We start from the raw sequence: 24,485 nt of genomic DNA, 5'->3' as shown, positions 1-24,485 counted from the left end.
ATGTTGGAGAATTCCTCACCATGTTGACTACATTAACAAAGTATTACTTGCAAATAAAAGGAAATGTTGAAATTTTGATTCCATGCTGAAACTGAATGTACATTCAGATGTAGCTTAAAATTGAACTCTAGAAAAAGCAGAAATAGCAGTTATCTAGAAAGAAATATACTTTATACATTCCCATTCCTCTTCTATGCTATGTGGCAACTGAAAACTGGTAATGCCATGATTCAAACTTTCCATTTTAATATAGTCATATACCTGAAAAGAAGACAACCAGAGAAGTAAAATGATTTTCAAAATGCATGGTATATTGTTAATTAAATATGAGAGCTTTTTTCCTTCCTTCATATTTTTTACTTAATGCTAATTTTCTAAATCCTGCTACTATAGGATTGTAAGGGAAATAAAAATGTTTCACTTTTAATATTAATCCCTACTCAAATATGCCTCTTAAGTACTACCTTCTCATTGAGGATTCTAGATTTGTCCCTTGATAACTGGCAAAAAAAAATTTATATATATATATACACAAAAAAAAAAATCACCTAAAGAATAAAATTTACAATCTTGTCAAAGATGCAGGATCTTATAAAATTGACTGAAGTTCTCCTGGAAAATTGCTTCAATTATACACAATGCTGCTGAAGAGCAGAGAGTGATTAAAACTGAGGAAGAGAAAATCAATAAGAATGATTATAGAAGAAGCCAATATAATAATTTATATATTAAAGATTGAGAGAGGCATTTTGGAAATCTGAGGTATGCTTAAATAATTCCATTAAAATATAGTCAAAGGAGAAATAAAGGATGCAGTAAGATAATATGTTGTATGTTGAGATTGGGGGCAGATCCGAAACTATAAAACTCATAATGTTAAATGTACTTTTGTGAAACTTCAGGTAAATTTTAGAAAAGTACTAGTTTTAATGTTTTTAATATTTAAAAGGAAATATTTTTCTCCATTTAATATAAAATTCTGGTCCCCTTTTTATTTTTTATATATCTTAGAACCCCATGATAGACCCTAGCATTACTCACACAATTACTGTTTATTCACAGAAACAAAAAAAGTAGTATAAAATATATTTCTCTGTGAAATTCATATCTTTAGAAACATACCGATATGTGTTCACTTACATAGACATGTGTCCAAAAAAAGAATAAAAGATCTACTAAATGTAATATTAGAGTGGAAGGTAGGAGGGAAATCTGGTTGTTGGAGGAAACCATTTTCTAGAGATGTACTGTTATAACAGAGATCTAGAAAGTATGCTTTATAAGGAATACGTTAAGAAAGTTGGGAAGTTTCCCATGAAAATGGGAAGATTTTTTTTAACAAAATTAAAAGTATTTTCAAGCACTTATATGGATTAGAATGTTCATGGATTTCTTCAGTTAATAGGATGCCATCTAATGGATGGAAATAAATAAGAAAAAGATATTTAATATCATTATAATAACACTATGAAAAAATACAAGACACTTTGCAAGTTTAAAAATGAATGATGATTGAACTTCATTTATTTAATAGAGCTGTTGAAAACCCCAATGAGTTGGCTTAGGAAGCCATGTGTTCTTCAGCATTAAAATGTCCTGAGGAATCCAACTAACTCCTTTTTGAATATGTTACTTAGGTAATTCCAGCATTATAAACTTCAGGCATTTAAATGAAAAAAAAGCTTTTAAAACATTTCATCAGAAACTTCTTTCATACCTGAGTACATGAGTGGATCAGGATTTGGACTGACTCTTGCCATGGGGAATGCTGACTATGTTTGCAATAGACTTTCCTAAAATTCTGCCTGCCAAATGGATTCATTTTCTTTTAAACACAGACTGAATATAGAACTTAAGTTACTGGTGAGATAACTATAGTATCTAACATTGTGTTTTGAGGATTGACAAAGGTTTATAGGTAGAAAGTTTAACTGCCATTAATTATAGTATATTTATAATTTAAAGATTTTATTGTTTATGCTATTACAGTTCTCCCAAATTTTCTCCCTTTGCCCCCCTCCACCCAGCCTGCCCTAACTATATAATATTAATTTGTGAACTGGAATATAGCCACATACTGTAAACATGTAAACTTTCTTAATAATAATTAGGTATTTTGGCTTGAGAAAATGATTCTGATCACAATAGACATAGTAATAGAAGTGATAATAGAAGTGTGTTTTATTGCTTAGATTATTTCTGGTTTTTTATCTATTATATTTTATAAGTAATCTCCAGAATTAGGCTTTTGGAGAGTATGAAAATGTTTTAAAATCATTACAGTAGAACTGAGTCCCAGGTGCACACAGTGGCAAAGATAAATAATGCATTCATGTGCTTGCTTTGGCAGCACATATACTAAAATTGGAACAATACAGAGAAGATTAGCATGGCCCCTGCGCAAGGATGACATGCAAATTTGTGAAGCGTTCCATATTTTTAGGACAAATTTTCATTATAAAGAACAAATTAAAGAATATATTATAAACTCTAAAAATAAATAAATAAATAACGCGTTCCTGATTGGCTCTTCCTTTCTCCCTGTCTCATTCTCCCCACTCCTTCAATTTGGCTGATTTGTATCTCCACCCAAATAAACAACTTACATTCATGTTTCATATCTCAGTTTCTTGAAATATGAAACATTCCAAACCAAAACAGCTTAGCACTCTGAAATTTAATTACTCTCAAGATCAAAATTTAAAACAAGGTTTTATTAAAAATGTGAAGTAATATCTATAAAGAAGAATTCCTTTTGCAACTTGTATATTTCTAATCATGGAGACAGTTGTGGTTATTATCATTTCTCTTTTATCTAAATTATTTTACTTGTGTACATATAGTTTCAACAGCTGTTTAGACAATATTCTGATTTGTAAAGGAATCTCAAGAAACTAAGATTTATGGTAAAAAGTTGTCTTCTGAGAATATTCTCTCCTTAATGTGTATGCAAAATAAGACTGATAATAGAATTGCTCAGGATAAAAGTAAAAATGCTAAATTAAAAATGGCCTTTAAGGTACACAATTTAGGCAATGTTAATAAAAGTACTTATTTTGCATTTTAATTAGGATTCTACTTTACGCAATTTACTTAAGGCTACAATACAATTAAATTACACATTTGAAAATACATACAATAATTCAGATTCCAATGAGTTTAAAGATTTAGAAGTTTAATGAGATCATTTGAATAATACAGGACATAGTGAGATGAGTAACATAATGTGATATCTTTAGAACAGATAAGGCCATCCTGGTCAGGTCATTGGTTCTGCCTGCTCACGGGGATATCTCTAACTTACCAACCTCGTATTCCTGTTGTGTTTCCCAGGGAACTGGTAGCTTACAATACAGAGATATCTATAGAAACAGTAAGAGAAAATTAAAAGTCAAAGTTGCGACTCCATAGCCATTTGCATGAATATAAATATAAGCAAACATGTTTAGATTCCATGACCTAGATCAGGTACATGACCCTAGCAGTTCCAGTTTATTTATCTGGTATGTCATCAAGAACATGGGAGAGAACACAATGATAAGTGAGATGTAAGTAATGGGGCTACTACTTGAAAATAAGCCAAAATTCCAGAAAGTGTGAATATTTGATTAAAATAAAAGCAAATAAACAATATTAAGTAGAAGTTATATTCAAGGTGTGTGGATTCCTAATTTGAGACTCCTTACTCATGACCGTGATCAGTTACCAATAAAGGGTGCACTTAATATTCAGAGGGATGAACACTTCATATTTTGGAATATTCTAAAGTAAAGGAAATTATCTACAGTTGTAATCACTACTTACTAAAAAGAACATGAATAGATTACAGAAAAGAGCTGTGTGAGTTCTGAAACTGTACGAAGTGACTTATAGCAGACATGTGACACTTTTCAACTCTTCTGATTTGAGGATTATTGGCTTTAGCAAAGATCCTAATGATAACTAAACACTTTAGCTTCTGAGCATATTTAAAGGTGGTATTTTTAATGTTGATGCTTTGAAACTGAAAAAAATAAGTTATAATGTAGCTCCTTCCTTAACAATTATTAAATTACATCCTACTACATTATGCTATCAAATTCAGGCAAGTGGAATATTAGAGATTGTAACTACATTGATTTTTAAACTGGAAAGTAAATATTTCAAAGTCAAATAACAGTTTTGTGAATGTGTGTATGTTGAATTGTCTCAATTTTACCACTGCAACTGAAAAGAAAAAGATTGCTTGAATAAAATTGTGTGGGATGAAAATTTAGTCTTTGAAAACTATCTAATCTTTCTCATCCTAATTGTATGATACCAGACACTATTTTTCTGTTTAATAAGTTGTTTATAGACTTTCTTTGTTATATTCCTCATAATTTAACTTGATAAGTGCCCCAAATGGTGATTTTGGTGTAGGTAATCCATAGAGAACTCCATATGCAAGACTAATAAGAGACAGATAATGTTTTATTATTTTTCATAAAGAAAAGTAAAGATAATGGAAAAGAAATACCACAATGTTGATCTTTGATCTAGAGGAGGGTTTGCAGGAACAGTTCATGGTAGAGGTGGTAACCATTACAGTGGTTATAAGAACGTATCTAGGCGAAGTTGTTAATGAAATAGCTATGAGCCACTTAGATGACTCCATTTGCAATTTTTCTCCAACAGGTGAAAAAGTAGTACTTTCCAATTTGAATAATCGTTTAAGGGTGGTTCCTTCCACCTACTAAGAGCAGTTTAACTTTTTGTATCAAGTATTCCAATAGAAGTATGATGTTGGGTTTATCTGAAGTTTTATTCTGAGTTCTAATTAAAATAAATTTGCTTTAACTGTTTTGTTTTTAATTGCCATGCATCAGAATCAATTCATGTTTTATGCCCCTTCCTCAGTATTGTAGATCAAGTTTGTGTTAAAAGCCCAATATGAGAGTTTCATGATTTAGTAATGTCTCGCTAGTTTGCATTAAAGAGTATTTTTAGCAGTTTTAGGTTCACAACATAATTGAGAGGAAAGTACTGAGATTTCTCATATACCTACTGCGCACACATATGCAGTCTCCACCATTATTGACATCACTCACCAGAATAGTACATTTGTTACCAAAATTAACTTACATTGACACATCATAATCACCCAAAAGTTATAATGTCTTAGGGCTCACTCTTGGTGTTGTACGTTCTATAGGTTTGGACAAATGCATAATGACATATGTATTGACTTCTTTCACTTAGTAACATGCAATTGAGGTTTTTTCATGTCTTTTAATAACTTAATAACTCATTACTTTGCAGCACTTAATAATAAAAAGGCCTTTAGTAATGTGGTAATGAAGCACAGGACCTACTGTATATGTGATATAGTACTAATTATCAATTGAGTACCTGTAACATACTGTTTACAAGTTCACATTCACACAACATTCACAGCATCTCTCCTGTCTCTTGGCAACTCAATTGTGGGGGACAGACAGGCATGGGGAGATGTGGGAAGCAGACAGGCTTGGTTTAAAAGACTGACCGCTGTGCGGAGCTGCCCCCAGCTGGGTCCTTAGCTGGCAGGTTGTCTTCCAGTCCTGCTCTGAATCCCACCCTCCCGGGGGATTTTAAAAATAGAATAGAAATACAAAGTGGCTTTTAAGGAAAAGGGAACCTGCTCTGTTTTTCTCTGTAAAGCCTCAAATCCTTGTCAGTAAAATGTGAAGAACAAAATGATTAAGTAAGAGGAAGTGCATTTGACCTTGTGTAAAATACCTGGATGTTTCAACCCTGTATTGATCTGCACTTCCCTTTCACTCCCTACCATTTGGGGAAGTGCTGCATATTTTCCTTAAATACTTCTGCATGGGAAAGTGGATAAAAACCCTGGCTAATAAAGAAACAGGGGCAATTTTCCACTAGAGAAAACTCACTCCCTTTCTTCCTCAGATGGAGAGTGTCTGAGTAGTTTCTTCATCCACTCCGAGGGACCCAGAGACTCTCTCACTCAATACTGTGTTTGATTTGGTCAAATTATCAAGAGGCATTTACACCTGCATTTTGAAATAGCCACCTATACATAAAACTGCAACTCTTGTAGATAAAAGAAGTAGAAGATTACAATTCTCTGATATAATAAATAAATGCCATTTCAAAACTTTTGCCTCTTAAGCAAAAATGTTTTTATTGAGGTCTGAACATTTAAAATTCTATGAAAGCTACCATAAGCAATGGAAGCAGGGTGGGGCAAAAGTAGGTTTGTGAGTACACAAAACATGGTATTTGTTCTTGTATTATTATATATTATTGTATTATTTATTTTTATTACAACTATAAACCCACTTTTGTCCTACCCTATATAATTTTACAAAAAGATAAAGAAATAAAACAGTTATATCAATAATTTTTACTATATCAATACATATCTTAAATTGCTGATTTTATTTTTATGTTATTGTATTTACATTGCAAGACTAGTTTTGATGCTCCAGATCATGAATCCACTTAAATTAGATCTATTAGGAAGAACAGAGCCATTTCCAGTAGTTGCAGCATTTGAGGATGCCGCCTTCTGAATGCTTCTCATTATCCATAGAGGATATGAAAGGCCTCAAAAATGATACTCAGCTGTGTTGTTAGGTGGTAAACAAACAAACAAAAAAATTCTTTGAAAATGCTGTGGGCACCCTTTCAGACTTACTCCCAGGGACTCTCTACAGCCAACCCATCCTTCCTCTGAAGTTACCTAAGGAATAATCTTGCTCTTGCAGGTTACCCTTTATCCCTTCCTCACTTTCTTTAATAAAATAGTTAGCTGTTATTTTTTTCAAGGTTTTGATAATTCATACTGTGAAATTCATTCTGTCAATACATTCTATAGTTGTATAGATACCAAACTGTCAGGCACATGTAACCACTATCCCCAATTAGTACTCCTGCTCCCTCTTTGTAGCTGATCCTTTCTTCACCCCCAACATATACTGATTTTTATATAATTCTGATTTCTTCTTGATCATTTTTGTCCTTGGAAGTTCTACCTGTTGTTTAGCAGTTCTTTCTCTTATATTCTGAACTTTTAGATTTTGAAAGCCAAATGTTACCAATGAGGACCTGGAGTCCCAGAGTCTTTGGATAATTTTCTACAGCACATTAGGCAAAACTCAGATTTACAACCAGGATATCTGTCCTAGTGCTGTGCATTCATCATTTCTTATGTTCCCCACAGTGGGGCCTTCACTGAAGAACAACTTTACATAAAATTTTGGTTATACTAGATGAGTAAGTTCTAGAGATCCACTGTACACCATTGTGCCTATAATTAATAATACTGTATTGTACATTTAAAAAGTATTTTAAATAGATTCATATTAAATGTTTTTACTAGAAAAAAATTGAATAGTCTTTTACAAACAAACAAACAAACAAAAGGACTTCACCTATAAGATCCATCACTGTGTTTTGCATCTTAGTCTGGATGTTACCAATTCTAACCACTGTCAGATTCCTTCAGGAAGGTCTCCTCCCCAGATCTTTCTGATTAGCTCCTAAAAGGTTTTCATAAGCAAAACCTGAGAATTTACCACTTTTTAAAGTAATCTATAGTAACTTGCCTTCTTACAAATGTCGTAGAAAGACACGGAGGCTGATTCAGTTGGTTTATACAGGTCCACCATTCCTGCCCATGGACGAAACCAGTCTTAATTAATGTTGATAATTCTTTCTTAGGCTCTTTTCTAAATATTGCCATTAACTTTACCTTACTCAGTTCTGGAAGAAAACCTAATTTCACTAGGTATTTAGTTATGTCTTTAAACTAGTTAAGTATTAAAAATTATAACCATTTTCTATTTTTATCAGTTGTGAAAATCTTCCTTAAGTTTACATCATGTTGCCAATTATAAGAATTTTCTTGTCTTTTTTTAAAATCATTGGCTGGGGATATATTTATTGACTTTTTTAGAAATAAAGGAAGGGAAAGAGAGACAGAAAGAGAGAAAGAAACATCAGTGTGAAAGAGAAACATCCATCAATTGCCTCCTGTACTCACAGGGGCCAAGGATCAAACCTGGACCCTAAGTCACTTAGGTCTGTGCCCTGACTGGGATGAACCCAACAATGTTTTGGTGTAAAGGGTGATGTTCCAACCAACTTAGCCACCCAACCAGGGCAAAATTCCCTCATCTGTATGTAAAATCTATTTATCCATTGTCATAATCTTGGGTGGCTCCTTCACTTTACCTCGAGATTTGCAATTTTATCTTTTTTTTCCTCTCTTTTCTCTTCTTTTTAGTCCAATCAGAGCTAGGTGACTCCTGCAATATTATGAACAGAATGCAATTTAAAAAATTAAATGTCAGCTTTCTCACCAGGTATATCTGCAAGACACAATTGCAATTTAAACCAGATATATATAAGCTAGAAGTTACTCTACATCTTACTTAATTTCATACCATGAAACCCCATCTAGGGAGTTGTATTTAAAGTATCCTCACAAATTGTTCTGCACATACTGAAAAAGTGCAATTTATTTATGATGCTGGCCAATGTTGTGTAATCACAGACAGGGTCATAGTTTTCATAAAACCATCCCCTCTTCACAATCAGACAAATTAGATGGTTATACCCTTTCCTCCAAGTTAACAAGGTACAATGCTGGGCAAGCAAAGCACGTTTTGGATCTCAGGCCTCACTGATCCTCTCTGCAGGAGATCTTAATGCAGGGTACAACCTGCACAGCATTCAGTTCAGCCCTAATTACAGAGCTCGTCCTCTACCTATGTAGTGAAATCAATGGCTACTGAATTTGTTTCCATTGAAGTATCAATCCAAGCATTCAGAGTGTTTTCAAAATAAAATACATTTACTTTTGTTTTAGTCCAAATAGTTCCATTTATAGTGTTATATAAAAATGTTTAACACTCAATAAGTGAAACTGCAGTTTATGTTATTATGTGAAAATTGAAAGTGAAGGGAACAGCTTCAGCACGGCAAATGTTCATACTTCACCCTGAGTTGGTCCTAATCCCTGGGGTAATCACTGTGCCCACATTTTATACTCAGGAGGGGTGGAATAATGTTTATAGAGGTGATAATATAAACTGAAGATACACATTTCGCTCTTAAAATAGCATTATTCATTTTGAAGCAGAAATGCTGCATTGTCCTTGGGTCAAAAAAAGCAGAGGAAAAGAAAAACAGATAATATCTGCCAGAGGTGCTCACAATTATTAAGTCATGGATAGGGCTTTTGTACTTAGAACAAAAAAGATACAGAATGATTTTTTCTTTTTAATCAAGACCCATAAAAAGTGAAATAATCTTTACTATGAAATAAAAAGTCTATACTAATGTATTTTCATGAAGATTCAGGTGTAAAAATCAATTCTTCTATATAGTCTAGAGTTAGACTAAACACAGTAAAAATTATTTTAATTCATGTTATCCAATTACTAGACAATATATTAGCAAACAGAATAGAGATATTTTAAGTTTATTTTATTTTCCTCAGATTAGACAGAAATTACTTGGCTATAAAAGGGAAAATAAAATATATAAGAGGGAAATTAAAATATATAAGTTTTGAAAATAGTGATTTTTATTTTCATTAATAAACTCAAACTATTATAATTGCCATGTTATAGCAGAGGATGGTGGTATTAAAACCTGTCAGTGTTTTTAGTTGAATATATTGATGCACTTAAGTATTTGTTTCATTTACCAACTTAAAAATTAGTCTAATTTATTTTTATTAATATAATTTGATAACTGTTGTTTCTTTATTTTATACCTGCATTTGGCTTATTTATTTTTAATTACCAAACAGTATTTTCTAAGTATCTGATTGCCTTATAATAAATGGACATCAAACCTAAATGGGACTGAAAGGATGTTTTCTTTATCTCTGCTTTTAAGCCTTAAAAAAAAAAAAAAAGAACTCATGCTGAATTTTCATTTGCCTGTTTTACATTCCTTTATTTTGTCCCCATTTCTTTTTCTCTTTTTTTAAATTTTATGTATTCATTTATTTTAGAGAAGGTGAAGGGAGAGAGAAACAGAGGAAGAGAATCATCAATGTGTGAGAGAAATATTGATTGGTTGCCTCCCATATGCCCCCAATTGGGGACCTGGCCATGACCCAGGCATGAGTCCTGATGGGGAATCGAATCATTGACCTTTCAGTGCATAGGGTGATGTTCAACTCACTGAACCACACCAGCCAGAGCTGTTCCCATTTCTTGTCATCTCCTTGCCCACATCAGTACAAAGACATTTATCTTATTTATTTTTATGGGCGTGATTGGCACTCAGCACCCATTCTGTCTATTGTGGTTTCTCTACTACAAAAGCAAGAAAATTAAAAACTAGAACATCTGGTTCCCTTGAAGCTGTGGTTGTGGCTATATATTGAGTTCCACCAGTAATAAACATAGCTGCAATTTGGAGGATCTTGTGGAGTTCATTTGAGGATGTGTTAGCTGTTTCATCTGGTGATGAACATGCGGGGTTTTCTGCAGCAGATTTCACTATCGAGTCACTGACTCTGTGCTAAAAGGCAGTGGTGGCGGGGGGCAGTGAGACTGCATCCTGTGTTCAGTCACTGATCTCAGAGCAGGGGGAGGCTGGGGAGGTTGTGGTGGCAGCTTCCTGGTAATCTTGCTCCCCTCAATTACTGCAATGGGCTCTGGAACCCAATAATTCAAGGGTGGCTTTTATGTTTCTCACCAGCCTGAGGGGACATATCTCAGAGTCACATCTGTTTGTAATGCCCCCTTTCCTTAAATACCTAGAGTGATTTCTGTTTTCTATGCTGAACCCTGACTAACTTATTTTCTATCCTAGTTTGTTATTTTTGACCAAGTTAGCCTTAAATTTTCCTGCATGTTGACTAAACCTTAGACAGTCTTCTTCATAACTCCAAGCACCTGACCTCCCTTTCTTTAGAGCATTTACTTCAGAAAATGTGTGATTATAATTTTTTTTCTCTGTCCCTTTGAGATGTAAACCTTCTTGCCACCTCCTGGCAATTCCAAAGCCCAGAAATGTCTTTCTCAAGGAACTGGGTGCCATCCCTTTGAAATGTAATCATAAGAGATAGTGCCCCTGTCTTCCAGGTTCTGTGGGAAAGTAGAACCCTAATGTCAATAAATAATGATTAACAAACACAGATAGTCTAAGCATATTGACTGATTCCCATCCTCAGCCCAGTATCCTCCAGTACTTTTCCATGAGCTCACCCTAACATTTAAATCCCCTCCCACCTATCTTTGGTTCAGTGGAGTTCAATCTCTCTCCCCTATTTGAATAGCCTCCTTCTCTCTTATGATACTCTTGAATAATGTCTTCCTCCTCTTTTTTAAATGATCTGGTGAATTTTTGTCTTTCTTTCACAGTTCCTATCTTGTGGTTTAAAGTTTTATAATGTCCTTTTATAGAATTTGAAGCAAGAGGAAAACTACATTATTATTTTTAATTGTTTAAAATACTTTTTGAAATCTTTTATTCAATCAAAAGAATAGACAATTAATGTAGATTTATTATATGAAGTAATATAATGAGCCTTTGTGGACCTCAAGGAATAAAATATTAGCAATAATTTCAGGCTCCTCTGTATCCCTCTCTGAGCACATTATTATCCCCCAGCCCTGCAGTAACTATTCTGAATTTTATTTTCAGCATTCTCTTAGTATACCTTAGAGTTTTATTATATATGTGTCTCTAAGTGATGTTATCAAATTTGTATGTATTTCACTTTTATAAGAACGGTTATCAAATATATTTTTATGGAATATGCTTTTATATTCAACAATATGTTTGTGAGATTTCAACCATGTTAATGACTGGTTGTACTGACTTTTTATAAGCCCTACAAAACTATTTCTTCTGTAACACCTTTTATAGTAGAGATGGCTACAGAATCAGCTCAGAATATGAAAAAGCATTACAAAGTGAAAAGAGTCTTGGACAGGGATTTGGTGAATTTAGTCTTTTGGCAGATGCTTCCAAGTTTGATCTGGATGGTGCCAAGTTTTTAAAACTTGTTCTGTATTTTTTATAATGTACTATTGTATTAAATCATTTCTAAACACCCCAAAATACTAATTTAATTTTTCTCTTTCAATTTATCAAGAACAGTAAGAGTATATTGCTAAGTAGGAGCAAGAATATTTATATTCTATAGAACCACAGTTTAAGAAATATTAACTCTAAAACACTATAAGTAGAATATTGCAAGAATATATTATATATCTAGAAATATGTAATGATAGCTTTTCTTTGAACTTAAAAAGCCTATTAAAGAAGTATGGGGTGTGATTATCCCACTGCCTTTTATGTATTTATTACAAGGTAAAATATATAAACACATTTGAACAGGTAATGTAGAATGACACCATAGGTACAAGCCAAAACTTTATTTCATATATACTTACTTTCATTCCTGCATAACTGTGTGACTTCAGGGCAAATTAATTATCTTCTCTGAGTTTAATTTTCTCATCTATTAAGTGGAGATAGTAATAACTGTATCAAATGATTATGAAGATAAACTATGGTAATATATATAAAGGACTTAACACAAGTATAACAAATAGTAAGTATATATATTTATATATGTATACACACACATGTATATACATATATACACACACACAAACATATGCACACATATACATATATGAACTATCATTATTAATATTTAATTTCTGTTTGTGATTGTTTTTAACAGGATGGTCAGAACATCACCGTGAAAAGGGATTTGATGATTGCAGTCCCAGCTCATGTGTTCAGGAAATATGCATAGAAAATAAACCTGGCTGTGACTTGACATGCTTATGCATACCCAGGTTTGTGGTAAATATATTTTTGTTGTTGTTGTTATGAAACTTTACATCGTCTTTGAAATACTGTAAGTAATACATAGAATATGGTATGGTGAACAGTAAGTTCGGACAAGTTAACTTAGTGCCCTCTCCTCTCTGTCTACATACCACACCTATCTCAGCATTCCCTTTCCCTCCTTGTCCATCCATCACATGAGCCCTCAGCCCTTCCTTTAGAGAGGAAAGCAGTCTTGTTAATTAATCCAAACTAAGGTGCAAATGACCTAATGTAGTGACTTTAATGTTTTAATGCATTTGGAAGGAGAATGCCAGTAGAGGAATTACTTAATATTGTCAGGGTCTTGGTAGAACCCCTATTTTGCCAAAGAACATAGCACTGCTTCTGGTGTTGGACTCAGAGTATTGTGTGTCCAGGAAGAATGAATCTGCTTCCTTGGAAAATTTGGACTGGTCTGAACTCCATTAACATTATAATAGACTTAAATTGGTAGATACATCTGTATTGAACCACACTTTTTTTTATTTTACCACAATTCTTTATTACAGCTGGTCATAGCACATGAATATAGTAGTGGAATACCAATTGGCAAGACTGCACTGATAGGAATTTTAAATATACATTTATGAGTATCATTAATAGATAGACTAGTCTTAACACAGATTAAAGCTAAGTAATTAGATAGGATATACAGTCAGGTGACTCAGTGCAAGATTAAGGAATCAGACTTCAAGGGAAGGTGAGGTCTGGTCAGTGCCTAAGAAAAATGCGTGTGTATGAATGGAGTGAGGCATCCCTCAGAGCTGGAAGATCAGAAAAGAAAGGTCAGAAGCAAGAGTGTCCAGAAGTGATTAAGATATTAAACAGAAAAATGGTCAATACCTGTCACCTAAACAAAAGAATTTGAGAAAGCCTTGGCTATAGTCAAATACATACTCTCTCCTTTTGAAGTGTATTCCGAAGGCTCATCTGTCCAATGAGGCAGAACTGTCATCTTGATCATCTTTCTTTCTCTTAGGGTCCTCCAATTCTGGTTCTCCCAGGGGAAGATTCTTTCTCTTAGTGATTTTAGAGAGGTGATCTTTGAGGAAGCCCTGGCTGGTTTAGCTCAGTGGATTGAGCGTCGGCCTGCGAGCTAAGTGTCGCTGGTTCGATCTTCCAGTCAGGGTACATCAGAGAAGGAAAACTCTGACTCCAAAAAACCTCCGCTGCCTTGCGGCATACCTCTTCAGGGGAAAGGCTAAGGGAGTAAACCCCGACAGAAAATCCGGAGCCGGAGTCCCTAAGGCGGTTTGACGTTGTAGTCATCACCGGCAACTCCTGCGGCGCACCTGAACCCAAGCTGTATTGACTCCGTCTTTCCCTTGGATCCTTCAGCTGCGAAGAGAGGGGGGGTCTGCTGCATGGGCAACAGCAGACCCTCCATATTACCCTGCCCAGGCTCTGTAGCTTCAGCGTCATCACAAGATGTCGATTCAACACGGGAGGAGACAGATACCATGTCACTCCCGAGTCGGACTGCACAGCCATTCTCGGTGGTGCAGATAGACTCTTAAGAAGCTACACCATCGTCTCTTGAGACGGACGGCTGCCGACGACGACGACGATCTTTGAGGAAGAATTTCAGGCACTCTGACACTTCAGAGTGGGTGCCAAGAAATGACTTCATGACACCTCAGATTACACAATAATGGCCTCCTTAAACTGTCAGCAGAAAGAAAAACAAAACAAAACAAATATACCCTTCATTTAACTGTGTGCTCCTACCAATGAAACCTGATATATAAAAATGTGAATAATTGGATTTATAATTATACAAGTATAAATAAATGATATTTTACATATGTTTTTGTTAAACACAGTCTACTGCAAATATTCTTAAAATATCTTTAAATAATTTTCCAGGATATGCTCTTTTATATGGGATATAAGTCAACTAACACTTAAATTATCTTTTAATAAAAAATCAATTCTGAAGAATAAATCCATTGTTATATGTTAAAAATGTAAAAATCCTGAAAATATAGTTTTATAAAACCACAAATCTACTAAAGAGGAGTATTAAAAATATAATATTTTAGTAATGCATTTAATTAATTTTATATATTAATTATATAATAAGTTAATTTTAAGTTGATATTCTTTTAGTCACTCTCTCAAGTTCTCAAAAGCTGAAATAAAACCTAAATGCCTACCATTATAAGAGATGGTGTTCAGGTAAAAAACTGCAGCGAGATAAGAGGGATTCTACTTTTGTTAATGCATTGGTTATATTCTAAAATGAATAGATAAAGGTGGAGTAATTTTAGATTATGGAAAAGAATTTAACATTTAAATATTATGCATATCAATGTTATAACAGCATATAGACATTTAAAAGTAGATATACCCTTAAAAATGGCATGTAGATTATTAATTGGAGTAAGAAGCCAAATATTTTTATGAAATATTTTTAAAAATCAAGAAATTGTTCAATGTGTCTTTGAATGATAGAAATATTAATATGAAGTTAGAGTCATGAATATTGAAATAAAGGAATAGAATAACAGGCATGACAAATGCATAAGATCACTGAAAAATTGTTTTTTAGATTTATTTCCTCCCTCTAATGTTTTGAATAAATGGAATATAAAATAATAAGAATCATCTTATGGTGAAATGTCAAATTTACATTCTTTAAAAATAATGTCATTCATAGAAAGATAGAATTTGAGAGAGGATTAAGAACAAAGCCATTAGAAGGATTATAGACAGGTAAATCAATTGCTTTAGAATTAAGTGTGCATATGGAGTTTAGGTGAACAGGAAAACAGTGGACATAGGAAAGAAATGACAACTCCCTGAGGGGGCTAGTCATGACATTTTAGCTACAGAATATATGGGAAGAGTTAAAACATTGCATGAAGTTATCATAGTCTAATATAATATTTGCTTATTTATGTATTGCTCTGTCTATTTCAATAATTGTGAGCTTCTGAAGAACAGGGATAATTGCAGTATCCCTTAGAATATAAAATGTATGTTTTGATTTTGGTCATCTTTGTTGAGGTTGTTTTATTGAAGTTCTTGGCACAGTAATCACAGTTATTTTAAATTCCTAGTCTGATAATCAATCGCAAAATCTCTGCCATATCTGAGTCGGATTTGAATGCTTTCTCTGTCTCTTCAAACCATGTTATCAGTACTTTAATATGCCTAATAATTTTATATTTGTATCATGTGCTGGATAAAAATAACTGAAATAAATAGAACTTTAGTATGAGACCTTATTTTTATCTGGCCAGGAATCAGGCCATATTTACTGTTTGTTCTAGCTCTAGGTGTCAGCCTAAAATTTCTTCTGATATTCTTGCTTTGGTCTCCCTTTTAATCATTGTGTTTCATTTGAAACTTCTGCTTAAATAGATCTGAGATGTGCAATGATTTCAGCTGTAATCCCATGTTATTATTGATGTGGGTAAGAAAAGATTGCTTCCATGGTGTAAGGGAAGATACAGCTTTCAATAGTGCTATGATTAGGTTTCAGTCTTTCAGAGCCTGTACCTCACCTCTGGGCTGTGACCTTTACGTGGTCTTACCCCACTTAGCCCTTAGATGCAACAAGAAAGCTACAAGGAGCTGGAGTTGTGTGTTTCCTTTCTTCCATGTGAATTAGGCTCATTAAAATAATTTCCCTTGAGGCCAGGCCTTCTTAAGAACAAAATGCTCTAGAAGTATTTCAAATGGCTATTCCCACCTCTGCTGAAAACACAAAGTTGTGTTTTCCCCTATCTGCACTGTGAGAACTTGCTAGGACTCCTGTTGGTAAACATTAGGAAAATATGGAAAATCCTCTTAGAATGAGCATCACCAGGAGTATTTAACTCTCAAGCATGTTCACACTGGTCCACCAGCATTTTATCAATTAGAGTTTCTTTTCCTACCCTGGTACTGACTACAGCAGTGGTTTCTTGTCTCTGAGTTTCTGCTCTGGTAATTCTCTGCATCTGCCTGACTGCCTCTCCAATTTAAGGGGAAGTAATTTGCCATGTAACCTCAATCCTCTGACAAGCCTACAAAGAACTGTTGATTTGCAGTTTGTTCAGCTTTGTATGTTTTTTGAGGAAGAGAGTGGTGACTTCTAAGCTTCTTACATGCCTGGACCAAAACCCAGAAGGCTTGTCATTATTTTCAGAATAAAAGGACTTGTAAATATACTTAATGAGAAAAATAGATAAATTTTATTTTACTTATGAAATTTAGTGTGTCTTTTATAAAAATCATTTTCTTTATATTAATTAGCTTCTCAGGTATCTCACCTTAAATGATAATTATATTCTTCAGTTTCTAGAGGTCTTCACTGAATTGCTTAAAAGATGCCAAATTAGCTGGTGATTAATTTACTAGTATACAGAAAATAGAAAATCATAAATTATCTTGGACCCAAAAGTAGTCCAGATGATAGTGTCACATATAATCTGTGTTAAGGGAAATTAAAATGTATCAAATTATTGGAAATATGCAAGCATTGCATTTCTGATTATAACTTGAAACAATATAAACCATTAAACTTTTTACCAAAATTATTGGTAGCAATTCGCTTCACATTTTCTAAGTTAACCTAAACTTCCTGACATTTTTTTTCCCTCAAATAGCTCTTCAGAAAGATGCCACATTCTCTCTATATATCTTTTATTTAGTCTATTTTTTTCTCTTCATTCTTTTTAATGTATTTTATTGTTTATGTTGTTAAAGTTGTCCTGATCTTTTTCCCCTTTGCTCCGCTCTGCCCAGTACCCCCTTCCCTCCAGCAATCCCACTCCCCTTAGTTCATGTCCATGGGTTGTGCATATAAGTTCTTTGGCTTCACCCTTTCCTTTATTATTCTTAACTTCCCTCTGTCTATTTTGTACCAACCAATTATGCTTCTTAATCCCTGCACCATTTCCCCATTGATCCCCCTTCCCCCTCCCAACTGATAACCCTCCAAATAATCCCCATACCTATGATTCTATTACTATTCTGATTTGCTTAGTTGGATTTTGTTTTTATTTTTTAGATTCATTTGTTGATAGTTGTGCGTTTGTTGTCATTTTAATGTTCATAATTTTGATCTTTGTCTTAAGTAAGTCCCTTTGACATTTCATATAATAATATCTTGTGATGATGAGCTCCTTTAGCTTTACCATGTCTGGGAATTACTTCATCTGCCCTTCCATCCTAAATGATAGCTTTGCTGGATAGAGTAATCTTGGTTGTAGGTCCTTGCTTTGCATCACATTGAATACTTCTTGCCAGTCCCTTCTTGCCTGCAAAGTTTCTTTTGAGAAATCAGCTGATAGTCTTATAGGTACCCCTTCATAGGTAACTCTGCATTTTTCTTGCTGCTTTTAAGATTCCCTCTTTATCTTGAACCTTTGACATTTTAATTATGATGTGTCTTGTTGTGGTCCTTTTTGGGTCTAGCTTGTTTGGGACTCTCTGTGCTTCTTGGACTTGTATGTCTATTTCCTTCACCAAATTTGGGAAGTTTTCCTTCATTATTTTCTCATAAAAGTTTTAAATTTCTTGCTCTTCCTCTTTTCCTTCTGGCAACCCTATGGTTTGGATATTAGCATGTTTAAAGTTGTCCCAAAGATTCCTCAGCCTCTGCTCATTTTTTTTCAATTCTCGTTTCTTCATTCTGTACTGGTTGACTTTTTTTTTTTTTTTTTTTCTTTCTTATGTTTCCAAATCACTGATTTGAACACCAGTTTCCTTCTCTTCACCATTGGTTTGTGTGGATTTTCCTTTGTTTTATTTAGCATAGCCTTCACTTCTTCCCTTATGCATTTTCCATATTTAAGCATATCTGTCAAGCCTGTGAGCATCTTTATCACCAGTGTTTTGAACTCTTCATCTGTTAGGTTGGCTATCTCTTCGTCGCTTAGTTCTCCCACTGGAACTTTAATCCATTCCCCATTTTGTGCCATACTTCTCTGTCTCCTCATCTTGACAGGCTCCAATGTTTGTTTGCCTCTGTGTCTTAGGCAGAGCCTTAGGTATTCATTAATACAGGGCAACCCATTTCACCATGTTGTGATGCTGTGTTTGGGGGAGCAGTCTGAGAGGGAACAGTGCCACTTGCTCAGCTCTTGCCTCTCTTCCAGGCATTTTTCCCACCTCCGTATGGGACTGGCGCCTCTCTAGCTGTTGCCCTGGTCATCGTTCCCAGAGTGGGTGGGCCTACAGATGTTCCAGGACCATGGGGGCCCTTTAAATAAGTGGACTCTGCTGATAGACTGGCAGTTTCTTCCTCTGCCCCAACCTCTACTGGTTTGTGCAGTCAAAAGCAATGAGACATTACTTTCCTTGGCTCTGGGACCATGAGCTATGCAGTCTGGTCTGGTGGTCTTGTGCTAGAAACGCTCCCCTGGTGTCCCTCTCAACCTTTTAAACATGTGACTGCACTTTCTGCCAGCCTGTCACTGCCACCACTGCTGCTGCCACCATCACATCACATCCTCTCCGCCCTGGATCTGCCCCTCCTACCTGTCTGGATGAGTATTTCTTCTTTATACCTTTGTTTGTTGGACTTCCATGCAGCTCAGTTTTCTGGAACTTCTGGTTGTCTCTAGTTTTAAGGTAGTTGTATTCCTTCTTAGTTGTGGAGGGATATGCAGCATGTCTGTCTAGGCCCCCATCTTGGGCAGAAGTATTTAGTCTATTTTTAAAACTCTTACTAATGAACTTGTCTTATGAAAATGTTAACTAAACTGCCTGTTTATGAGGTTAGAGAATATTACTATGACTACGATTATTCTTAGTTAGATAATGAAAAGTCACTTGAAAAATTAATAACCCTGTTGCATAGGGGTATGGCAAGCAATATTTCTCCTGATTTCTGAGTTAATTTTTGGTAGATAATGTTAAAAACCTGAGTTCTCAGATTATTCTTAATGTTTAGAGTTGTACTAATCTTTGAAAAGCTGATAATTAGTGTAGATTATTTTTTTAGCAAATATGATTGCAAAAGAGAATCAAAATGTTACTGTATTTACAGTATTCTAAAATCCAAATGCTCTGAAGAAGGATTTAATGACAGAATACTATTTAATGTCCTAGATTTGCTGAAATCCAAGGTAAATTACCTCTCTCTTTTTTTAACTTGATCAGCACTGCTCATCTTTTCCTCAGTAAGTAAATATTTACCAAACAGGATTGATCCTTACATTAAGTGATGACTGTCAATGGATCATGCTTATTGAATTTTGCAAATGATAGCAGTCAATGAAGGTATAAATTGTAGACTTAACATAAAACACAGATCTTTATGTAGTACAGAAGCTCTATTTATATTAAACAAAGTGGGGGTAAATCTATTTCTGAATGAGAAAAAATGGTCTGAGTTCTGCAGCCATGCAGTCTATTTACAATAACTGGTTTTTAAATGTCATGATCAAAACAGACCTACAAAAAAAGAAAAAAAAAAAACAAAACAGGACACATGAGACAAAGATAGATCATTTGATTTGATGTTTGTCTATGGTTCTGATTTTTATTTTCTCATGATATAAAGTCATCAATATTGTTAATAAATATTTACAAGCGTTTACTGTGTCCTAAATGCCATTATTCATCCTTAAATAATTAAAGCTTACTGCTTCTAATAGGAAGTAAATAAGCAATTGTATAATTCTTAAACTCCAATTTTTTTTTAAGAAGAGATGTTTTATTGCTTTTGACATACATTTATATTTGAGCCAAGTTATTGATATTTTAGACCAGTCAAAACACATCTTTTGGACACTTATGATAGTAAAGTAATTGGAAATCATATACAGAAACACATGAACATGCATTGTTTTTACATTAAAATTAGGGAAAAGAGGACAGATCCATATGCAAAGACTTGAATGCACAAAAAACAACAACAATGCTTCTTTTAAGGCAAAATCTGATTATTTGCTCTAGCATTTTTTAGTATATATTGGATGCAGAGCACTCTGCTAGAGCCACAAAATTATGTAAAAACTCAATTGCTTTAATTTCCAACCCAAAGACTTCTTTCAGCTGAGTGGAAAAGACAAATGTGCATAGCATAATAAGGAAGTTGGAATGAGTTCAATGTGTAGGAAGCTGCATATTGAGGGAAATGAAGATACAGTAGTCCCTCTCTATATCACAGTTCACTTATCGCAGGCTCACTGTTATCGCAAGATTTTTTTTTTAATTTTTTTTTTTGGTTTTTCAATTACAGTTGTCCCATTTTCCCTCCATTGCTCCCCCCTCCCATCACATCCCTTCTCCCACAATCATATCCCTCCCCGTTGTCAATGTCCATGAGTCATTCATACACGTTCCTTGACTAGACCCTTCCCTTACTTATCCCCCTTCTCTCCCTCCCCCCTCCCTCTACTGACTGCTATTCTAGTCTTTGCCTCTTTAGTTCGTTTGTTTGTGTTGCTCTTTAGTTTCCTGTATTAGGTGATATCATGTGGTATTTTGCTTTCTTTGCCTGGCTTATTTCACTAAGCATAATTCTCTCTAGTTCCATCCATGTTGTCGCAAATGGCAGGAGTTCCTTCTTTCTTTCTACTACATAGTATTCCATTGTGTAGATGTACCACCGTTTTTTGATCCACTCATCTACAGATGGGCACTTAGGTTGTTTCCAGCACTTAGCTATTGTAAATAGGGCTGCTATGAACATAGGGGTGCATAAGTTTTTTTGAATTAGGGTTTTAGGATTTTTCGGGTATAATCCTAGCAGTGGAATCGCTGGTTCAAATGGCAGTTCCATTTTTAGTTTTTTGAGGTAATTCCATACTGTTTTCCATAGTGGCTGCACCAGTCTGCATTCCCACCAACAGTGCAGTAGGGTTCCCGTTTCTCCACATCCTCGCCAGCACTTGTTGTTTGTTGATTTGTTGATGATGGCCATTCTGACTGGTGTGAGGTGGTATCTCATTGTGGTTTTTATTTGCATCTCTCTGATGGCCAATGATGTTGAGCATTTTTTCATGTGTCTATTGACCTTCTGTATGTCCTCTTTGGAGAAGTGTTTGTTCAGGTCCTTTGCCCATTTTTTAATTGGGTTGTTTGTTTTCTTGATGTTGAGTTGTATAAGCTCTTTATATATTTTGGAGATCAGTCCCCTGTCTGTGATGTCATTGGCAAATATGTTTTCCCATATGGTTGGTTTCCTTTTCATCTTGCTGATGTTTTTTTTTGATGAGCAGAAACTTTTTAGTTTGATGTAGTCCCATTTGTTTATTTTTTCCTTTATTTCTCTTGCCTTAGGAGATGTGTCCATGAAGATATTGTTATGTGGGATATCTGAAATTTTCCTGCCTACGTTTTCCTATAGGACTTTTATGGTGTCACGGCTTACATTTAAGTCTTTAATCCATCTTGAGTTTATTCTTGTGTGTGGTATAAGTTGGTGGTCTAGTTTAATTTTTTTTTTGCACGTCCCTGTCCAGTTCTCCCAGCACCATTTGTTAAAGAGGCTCTTCTCGCTCCATTTTATGTTCCTTCCTCCTTTATCAAAGATGAGTTGACTATAGAGGCCTGGGTTTATTTCTGGGCTTTCAATTCTGTTCCACTGAACTATATGTCTGTTCTTATGCCAGTACCAGATTGTTTTTGATCACAGTGGCTTTGTAGTATTGTTTGATGTCTGGTATCATGATTCCTCCTGCTGTGTTCTTCTGTTTCAAGATTGCTTTTGTTATTCGGAGTCTTTTTTGGTTCCATATGAATTTTTGGAGTATTTGTTCTAGGTCTGTGAAATATATCACTGGTATTTTAATAGGGATTGCATTGAATCTGTAAATTGCTTTGGGTAGTATGGCCACTTTGATGATGTTGATTCTTCCCATCCAAGAACATGGTATTTGCTTCCATTTATTTGTATCTTCCTTAATTTCTTTCTTCAATGTTGCATAATTTTCAGAGTACAGGTCTTTTATCTCTTTGGTTAAGTTTATTCCTAGGTACTTTATTTTTCTTGTTGCTATAGTAAATGGTATTTTCTTTTTTATCTCTGCCTCTGCTATTTTATTGTTGGTGTACAGAAATGCCTTAGATTTCTGTATATTTATTTTGTACCCTGCGATTTTGCCAAATTCACTTATTATATCGAGTAGTCTTTTAGTGGAGTTTATAGGGTTTTCTAGGTATACTATCATGTCATCTGCAAATAGTGATAGTTTTACTTCTTCTTTCCCAATTTGGATGCCTTTTATTTCTTTGTCTTGTCTGATTGCTGTGGCTAGAACTTCCAACACTATGTTGAATAGAAGTGGGGAGAATGGACAGCCTTGACTAGTTCCTGATTTCAGGGGGAATGCTTTCATTTTTCGTCCATTGAGTATGATGTTGGCTTCAGGCTTCTCATATATAGCCTTAATTATGTTAAGGTATGCTCCCTCTATTCCCATTTTGCTGAGTGTTTTCATCATAAATGGGTGTTGTACTTTATCAAATGCTTTTTCTGCATCTATAGATATGCTCATGTGATATTTGTCTTTCATTTTGTTTAGGTGATGTATTACATTTATTGATTTGCGAATATTAAACCATCCTTGCATCCCTGGGATGAATCCCACTTGATCATGGTGTATGATCTTTTTGATGTATTGCTGGATCCTGTTTGCCAATATTTTATTGAGGATTTTAGTATCTATGTTCATCAGTGATATTGGCCTGTAGTTTCCTTTCTTTGCTGTGTCTTGACCTGGTTTTGGAATTAGGGTAATACTGGCTTCATAGAAAGAGTTTGGGATTTTTCCCTCTTCTTGGAATTTTTGGAATAGTTTGAGGAAGGTAGGAGTTAGTTCTTCCCTAAATGTTTTGTAAAATTCGCCTGTGAAGCCATCCGGTACAGGGCTTTTGTGTGCAGGGAGATTTTTGATTACTGTTTCAATTTCTTTCTTTGTTATTGGTCTGTTGAGACTTTCTACGTCTTCTTGATTCAGTTTTGGAAGGTTATATGTTTCTAGAAATCTGTCCATTTCTACTAGGTAGTCAAATTTCTTGCCATATAGTTGTTTGTAGTAATTTCTTATAATTGTTTGTATTTCTGAGGTATCAGTCGTGATTTCTCCTCTTTCATTTCTGATTTTGTTTATTTTGGTCTTCTCTCTTTTTTTTTTGATGAGCCTGGCTAGAGGAATGTCGATTTTGTTTATTTTTTCAAAGAACCAGCTCTTAGTTTTGTTGATTTTTTGGATTGTTCGTTTAGTTTCTATGCCGTTTAATTCTGCTTTGATCTTGATGATTTCCTTTCTTCTTTTTGCCCTCGGCTTTGTTTGTTGTTGTTGTTCTAGTTCTTGTAGTTTTAGGGTTAGATTTTTTTTATTTGAGATTCTTCTAGTCTTTCCAGATATGCCTGTATTGCTATGAACTTCCCTCTTAGGACTGCCTTTTCTGTGTCCCACGAGTTTTGGGCTGTTGTGTGTTCATTGTCATTAGTTTCTAGAAATTTCTTGATTTCCTCTTTGATGTCATTGTTAACCCATTCATTATTTAATAGCGTGTCTTTGATTTTTTTTCCCTGAGGTTGATTTTTAGTTTCAAGGCATTGTGGTCTGAAAAGATGCTTGATATGATTTCAATTTTCTTGAATTTGTTGAGGCTTGTTTTGTGTCCTATTATGTGGTCTATCTTTGAGAATGTCCCATGTGCCTTTGGAAAGAATGTATATTTTGCTTCTTTGGGGT

General features: G+C 34.6%; 1 non-coding gene across 1 annotated transcript; it reads left to right on the top strand.

The window, feature by feature from the left end:
• Positions 1 to 2,334: 2,334 nt before the first annotated feature.
• LOC150007257 (U6 spliceosomal RNA) lies at positions 2,335 to 2,441 on the top strand. Its single transcript, XR_016512227.1, has one exon. It is a non-coding gene; the product is annotated as a U6 spliceosomal RNA (small nuclear RNA).
• Positions 2,442 to 24,485: the final 22,044 nt, after the last annotated feature.

This window comes from Furipterus horrens, unplaced genomic scaffold (genome assembly GCF_987537825.1).
Source record: "Furipterus horrens unplaced genomic scaffold, mFurHor1.1.pri manual_scaffold_6, whole genome shotgun sequence".
NCBI classification, from domain to species: Eukaryota; Metazoa; Chordata; class Mammalia; order Chiroptera; family Furipteridae; genus Furipterus; species Furipterus horrens.
Note: the sequence above shows the minus strand (reverse complement) of the source record. Positions and strands in the feature narration are given on the sequence as shown.